Genomic DNA, 8,063 nt, shown 5'->3' with positions numbered 1-8,063 from the left:
GCGGTATATACGAGCGAATGTTATCCTTTTCTCCCCTGCCTTTATAGATTAAGTTCATTCTACTTTTTCGCCAACTGTCTGGTATTTCCCTCTCCTGTAAGCACTTTTCTACGGCTTTCAGCAGTGCTTCTTTAGTGTTATGTCCGAGTTCGTTAATGAGGCTGACGGAACCCCATCTAAGCCCGGAGTAGTGCGCTTAGGAATCTTTCCTTCGGCCTTCTTCCAATTGAAATTCTCTAGTACTACATCTTCGTCGGTTGCACTCCTTTGCGTACCTTTACTCACCGGGGGAATCCCCTGGGTGACCTTTTTAAACGAATCGGCTGTTATCTTTCGGATGTAACCTAGCGCTTCATGCCCTTCTAATTGATTTCCTCCTTCATCTACCAAACGTTGTTGCACTGTGACTGACTTCCTACCTAGCGCTTTTAGGTGGCTCCAAAATATCCTAGTCGCGGCCTTCTTCTTTCGCGAATCTCTGTTATCCAGCGTTCACTTTCACCTTTAATTTTTGCCTCGACTAATTTCTGCACAATGGATTTTTGCTCTAAATATATTTCCCATATTTGGTTGACTTCGTCCTGTGGCCGCTTCTCCTTTTTTGCTTGTCTGTGCTCCCGTGATGCCTCACGTCGCTTCTCGATCGCCTCCCGGATTTCTTTGTTCCACCAACGTTTTGGCTTTCTCTTTCCTTTCCAACAAATAGTTTTCTTCTCTTTTTCCATTTCTTTCGTGATTACATGTAGCAGCTCACTATACTTCCAGTCTTTGCCTGGTAGTTCGTCTACTTTTTCCTCGACTCTTGCGGCTATATTTGTTATCTGTTTGTCATTTAGATACAAGCTGCCAAACTTTGATTCTATGTTCTTATTTTCAGTTTATATCCCATTTGTAATATTATGCGTTTATGATCACTACCCAAGCTGTTAATGCCTTCCTCGTCTATTCTCATCTCTCTAAGTTTGTCATATATTCCTTCTGTCATGAGACAATAATCAATGCTCGATTGCCTGCTTCCGACTTCCCACGTGATCTGCCCCTCACACTTAGGCCCCACGTTAACTATCTCAAGACTATGTTGCTCAGATGGTGTACAGCGCCATCTAGAATATCGCCCCTGAACTGCAGCTTGTATGTACTTCTATGAGGACAGCGCCATCTATTGCATTATACGGGAGATACTGCCATTTACACTGGACAACGGAGACGTGACAAGGTTAGACTAAGAGGAGCTAGGCCCCTAAAACATTTCGTTCCGACACCTTGGTACCCAGTATGTCCGCTCAACTGTTTCCACCGTGAGCCAGCCCCTTTTCACAAGAAAATTCCGTATATGAAAGCACACTTGCTAGCTAAGCATGCGCCAAGCATGCGTAGATATTTGCCACTTAAAACGCCCTTGCGGTCGATTCTATGTTCGGGCAACACCACCTAGATTATTGACTCTGTGGTCCGGCCAGGCCGGGCCGGGTAGGCGAAATTTTTAGATGCGAAAATTTTAGATTAAAGCATCTTATGCTCGGGACAGTATCCGTTCTGCGGCGTCCGCACCCATACTGCGCATGCACCAACTCTACCCCCTCTCCTCGCGTGAGCGCCAGAAGGTCAAAGGAGGTGGCGTTAGCGCTGCCTCCGCTTCGTTTCTCCTCTTCCATTTCTCTCTCTCCGCCACACCTGTGCGCTAGTATATAATGCGGCGCGCGCTCGCTCCCGTTGCACTCTCCTTCGCAACGGCGCTGTAGATGCTCGCGAAGCTGAACGTAAACGGCAACGCCAGCAAGCCTTGCACTCTCCTTCGCAACGCCACTATGAACGCTTGCGAAGCTGTACGTAAAAGGCAACACCGGCAAGAGAATCTCGAAGCTGCGAGGCTGCGAAAGCGCGCGTTCGCTGTGCTTCCGTCATTCTCTCTCTGTGCAACGGTGTGCGAAACGCCATGAACGTCAACGTCCGCGCCAGTTGCAGCGGCAGCGCCATCGCCGCGGAGCAGTGGAAGGGTCGGGAGGCCAAACGTCAGCGTCGCAAGCGATAATTCAAACGCCTCGACAACCACCGTCTGATAAGTCACATAAGACAAACGGAAACTTGATGCCACAGAGTTTCATACAATAACCTAGAGAGGAAACTAGCGCTGCGATAGTTCAACCACCATGGGAATGATGGGAAGTACAGGCTTCGGATTGGATTTTGTTAGCTAGCGAACTGTCTACGGATCTGTTTGTACAGTTTCAGTTTCGTTCTTTGCGAGGTGTGGGCAGTGGAGTGCGTTGCAAAACACTCAAGCAGTGCCTTTGTTGTTGAAAGACGCTGAAGACCGCTGGGTTTCTTGCTTTGCTGCCACGTTGTAGCTTTACAAGTTGTATTTGGCAGTTTTAGCAAAGCGTCGGGCACTCACCGCTGCGCAAAAATGTAGCGTCTCATATCAGTGCAGGAAATTGCATACAGTTCACGTTTCGTGATAAGCGCTACTTGTCAAAACTCTTTCAAATCGACTGCGAAACGACGGCGAAGCTAAGTAGACGCACCGTCACGCTCCTTTAAAGGGACACTAAAGAGAAACAATGAATTGGTTTAGATTGATAAAGTGTGCTCGGAGAACTCTTGTGTAGTTTATTTCACCACCGTAGGTTTATTATTAGAGGAGAAAACCAAGTTCAAAGTTGCATTTTAGAATTTCGCGCCGAACTTTGTAATTCGTGACGTAAAAGACTTCAAAGAGCATGTAACATATTTTGGCGTCACTGGCTCGACGAAATTTCCACAAACTCGTTATGTCAAGTCTCTGGCCCTCTCAGAGGACAATGTACTCGGATTTAACCGATTAGGAATACGTAGGCCCAAGCAGGCGCCGTCAAAATTATGTGACATCATGGCGAATGGTGCGGGAATTCCAAGGTGGCGTCGCCACCTGTAATTTCTTTTTGCGCGTTTTCTCGCTTATTAAGCGTCATCTTGCAGCAAGCGTGGTGTTTTTGGTATCGTGGAAGACTACTTTACTAATGCGAGAAAAATCGTTTTGCTGTTTAGTGTCCCTTTAACTCGACTTCACGTCAAAATCAGTGATGCGCTGGGGGCAGCCACTTGGACAGACGCATCTGGCATCGCAGCAGATGGTACGTTAAGTGTTTCTCACTCAATATGGTACTGCTATTTACATAAAGAGATAATGCGTATTTTCAAAGGAAAGACAGGGGCGTCTGTTTTATGTGTTGTGAAGAAAATAATTCATTATATTGTGGAGCCAAATCTGGAACACAACTGCAAAGCAATGCATACCATGATGATTGAATTTGTCCACAGTTCGGTTCCATCGCACGGTCACGCAAACTTTTGTAGCGTTAGCTACACTTGCCTAGCCGCAGCCAATTTCGCGTGGAGGGTCATGAGTCGTGCTGCGCATGCGCGAGGATCAATGATGTCCCACAGCTGAGTCACCGAAGCTGGCATCTCACGCACTCTCCGACACCGCCGCGCGCGGCTCGCCGCTGCTGGTCCGCGCGTTCGGGAGGAGTGGCGTCGTAGGCGCGGCAGACACGCTGGCGCCGGCGCGCGCGCAGGCTCCGCCACCGCCGCGCGAGGCTCGCCGCTGCTGTTCTGCGCCGCATTCGAGAGGAGTGACGTCGTAGCCATAGACACAGTGGCGCCAGCGCGCGCGCAGCTATTCGCCTTCGCTGTGCAGTCGCCTCCTGACACTGCGCTGGGGACGCTTGATAGCGCCTCTGACTGGCGTTTGGAGGGGGGTAACGCCATGGAGAAGGAGAGCGCAAATGCTGCTCGACGGCGCAGAAGAGCCGAGAAGCTTATCTCACGGAATCCCGAAGTATTTGCTGGCAATTAGCGGTTCAGCGTACGAAGAATGAACAGAAGAAGGCTAATAATCCTAGACAACCTGGAAAGCTAAGAATAATCAGCTGAACGTTTGCTAACGCGACGTATATCCTGGCATAGCCGAGCTAAGTCACTGCAATATTTTTTTTGCAATAAGTTTTACGTGCAAAAGAATGAGCAAGTTTTCATTGGAAATAACTTCATATCGTTTTCTTTTACGCTAGGCAAACAAGCATCGCGAATTTCACGAATCTAATCTATTTGAAGCAAATCCGAAGCCTGTACTTCCCATCATTCCCATGGTGGTTGAACCGCCGCTCAAGGAGCCCGCCTAGACACTAGCGCCAGATTCCCCTGTGTAATTTTTTCTCGGGTTCGGGCCGGGCCTGGGTCTCGCTTTGAGTCGCGGGGCCGGGCTCGGGCGGGTAAATTTGAACGAGTCTCTATCAGAGCGCAGGTGCCACGGGTGTGGAAGATATCTTGTTGGGTCGACGCCGCGAGGGCCAGCTATTTTATTTTCCGCGACGGACACGCACTTCGCCGTTCATCACAACGAAGGTGGCAGCCAATGCGGCCAGGTGCGTTTGGGTTGTGACCTATTTAAGCCGTGCAGCACCCACACAACAGCGCTGTGCCAGATGGCTTCACTTTCTTATGGTGATAGAGCTCTGCCATGCTGGCAATTGAATAGATGGCCGTAACCGCATTTTTCGTGCTTTCCGGTGTTTATCTGTAACGGCGTTGCCGCATGCATTGGCGCTGAAGTCAGACTTTCGCTTTCCGAAAGGACGAACGACCTTTTGCGTGTCGTCGGTCATATCACGAGTTGAGGGGCGCGGTTAATCATTCCGCAATAAATCGTGATCGCGGCATCCGCCAACCGTTAGGCATATATAGCCAGCCACTACGAAAGGGTGTAGTCTTGGATGGCGATTCGTCACAATTACATCTTAGTTTTAGTAGGCTTAGAACGATTATGTGTTAGTGATATCTTACTTGAAAAACGAGAATGCTTAGCACTCAAGTCTTCATTTGTTCGAATTGGTCCGAATATTCGGAAAAGTGCGATTTCGCATTTTTTAGTCCAATATGCTAATAAACAATATATAAGGGAAACATTCGATTCGTATTCGAAATTCCGAATACTTGCACACACCTATGTACTACCTATCAAGCACACAGCTATAATTGTTATTAAAGGAGAGTAGCTGTTCGAGGGCTAGTTTCTTTGTTAGAGCCAAATGAAACTAACAGCCAAATAAATCAACCTTTCTTCGCTTAAAAAAGAAGTTATTACTTATTGTTATTAATTGTTATTATCAAAGCGCTGCTATGTCTTCCTGTGCCTCTGTGTATTGGTTTTCGTTAAAAGCAGCGCAGTACCAAGAAACCCAAGCTTCAACTCCTGTCACCTCTAGTAATGTTCGCCGAATAATTTCAGTATTTTGTACCACTTGAAAGAGGCGTCGAACTTGCATTACTGAAACCTTATGCAAGAAATTTAAAATTTGGGGATTTATATTCACTTGGGCTATAGTGCAGTTGTGCTCTTGATTGATTTTGGGTTAATAATAATATAATAATATCTGGGGTTTAACGTCCCAAAACCACGATATGATTATGAGAGACGCCGTAGTGAAGGGCTCCGGAAATTTAGACCACCTGTGGTTCTTTAGATTGATTTGGGTTGATGTTTCACTTCATCAAGAGCAGAATACAGTGCGTTCAGAAGTCAGATGTAAAGTTTTTTTTTTACTTGAGCAGCGGGAGGTACGTTATAATCAGCTTTACTGATCGTTATGTATCCATAGAGTCACAGTGGGACAATAATTATCGCTGTCAGCCACACAGTTAACTATGATTGAATGAAGCACTTAGTGACTGCAGCAAGCGGGTGTTTTTGTATTGAAAAGTTGGAGACGGTCGCTTTTCAACGCAGTTCCATATAGAAGAATTCTTTTGACATGTCTGTGCTGTGAGATATCTTGCTGCAGATTTCCATTGCGATTTCCATTATTACAAATGCAAGACAGTGAGCCAGCAATTACTGCTCGTCACATCACTGAGGAAGATTGCGCCGGTCCACACCACCCTGCATGCGTAATTATGCAGTGGCGCCATCAAACTTTGCAGTGAGATATCTCGAGCACAGACATGCTGGAATTTTTCCTAGTGAAACTGCGTAGAAACGAGACTGCCTCCAACTTTTCATTACAAACCTGCCCGCTTGCTGCAGTCACTAAAATGTTCATTATTCAATTTTAGTTAATTTGGTAGTTGACAGAGATAAAGAAAGTCCTAAAGGGAATGCAAAGAGGCAAAGCCGCTCGTGAGGATTAGGTAACATCAGACTTGTTGAAAGACGGTGGAGAGATTATGTTAGAAAAACTGGCCACCCTGTATACGAAGTGTCTCTCGATGGGGAGCATACCAGAATTTTGGACGAATGCCAACATCATCTTGATCCATAACAAAGGAGACGTCAAGGACTTGAAAAATTACATGCCCATCAGCTTACTGTCCGTTGTCTACAAGCTATTTACAAAAGTAATTGCTAACAGAATTGATAAGACACTAGAGTTCAATCAACCAAGGGACCAGGCAGGATTTCGTACAGGCTTCTCAGCAATAGACCATATTCGTACTATCAATCAGGTGATAGACAAATGCGCGGAATACAACCAAACCCTATACATAGCCTTCATCGATTACGAGGAGCCATTTGATTCGGTGGAGGCATCAGCAGTCATGCAGGCACTGCGGAATCAGGTCATTGACGAAGCCTATATAAACATAATGGAAGATATCTACAGCGGATTTACAGCCACTATAGTTCTCCATAAAGAAAGCGACAGAATCCCAATAAAGAAGGGAGTAGGGCAGGGAGACGCGATCTCTCCAATGCTATTCACCGCGTGTTACAGGATGTTTTAACGCGATAGCGTTAAAGAGCCCGTATCGCAGAAATTCCGCCGTCGGCGTCGGCGCCGTTAGTTGTGAGCGAAAAATCATCATCTTGTCCGTGACCGAAAAATCGAAAAAGCTGCAAATAAAATAAATAATAAAAATGTTGGGTCTGAGTGAGAATCGAACCCAGGCCGTCTGCGTGGCAAGCAGGTGTTCTACCACACAGCCACGCCTCTGGATGGAGCAGCACTGAAAGTAACTTCCACGCTTCCTAAAAATACGCGTCCTGTATACAGGTGTCACGGTACGAGATGTAATATCGCAGTAATATTGCGTGGTACAAGCGTACATTGCCATCGGGCGTCACACCATGCCAGTATCCTAACGACTTGGTGGTTTAAAGACAGCCACCCATTACAAAAGGCACGCACATTACTGCGCATATTCCCTTAAAGACCACGTAGTGGGTGCATCGCAACTTCGAAAAAGTTTCTGGTTTAAAGCATGCTACCCATTACATAAGGCACACACCTTAGTGTGCGCATTCTGTTAAACACTCGTAGTGTTCAAAGTGCACACTAGGGGCAGGATATCGCTATCGCGTTCAACTCTTAAAGGCGAAGCTTAAGCGTCCCCCAATTTTTCAGGGCCCTAGATTTGGGAAGAATTAGGGATAAGAGTTAATGGAGAGTATCTCAGTAATCTGCGATTCGCTGATGGCATTGCATTGATGAGTAACATGGGAGACGAATTACAACTTATGATCACTGAACGGAAAGTAGAAGAGTAGGTCTGAAAATTAATATGCATAAAATTAAAGTAATGTGGAACAATCTTGGCAGAGAACAGCGCTTTGCGATAGGTGGCGAGACACTAGAAGTTGTAAAAGAGTACGTCTACTTAGGACAGGTTGTAACCGCGGAGCCGAACCATGAGAGTGAAATAACTAGAAGAATAAGGATGGGATGGGGCTCATTTGGCAAGCATTATCAAATCATGAATGGTAGTTTGCCACTGTCACTCAAGAGGAAGGGTATATAACAGCTGCATCATACCGGTACTTGCCTACGGAGCAGAAAACCTGGAGACTTACAACGAGGGTTCAAATTAAATTGAGGACGACGCAGCGAGCGAATAGAAAGGAAAATGTTAGGTGTAACCTTAAGAGACAGGAAGAGAGCAGAGTGGGTCAGGGAACAAATGGGGATTAAGGATATCATAGTTGAAATCGAGAAGAAGAAATGGATATGGGCTGGGCACGCAGCACGTCGCAGGGTAACCGGTGGTCATTAAGGGTAACCGACTGGATTCCAAGAGATGGCAAACGG

The sequence above is a fragment of the Rhipicephalus sanguineus genome, chromosome 2 (genome assembly GCF_013339695.2).
Source record: "Rhipicephalus sanguineus isolate Rsan-2018 chromosome 2, BIME_Rsan_1.4, whole genome shotgun sequence".
Classification (NCBI taxonomy): domain Eukaryota; kingdom Metazoa; phylum Arthropoda; class Arachnida; order Ixodida; family Ixodidae; genus Rhipicephalus; species Rhipicephalus sanguineus.
This window is presented reverse-complemented; position numbering follows the sequence as displayed.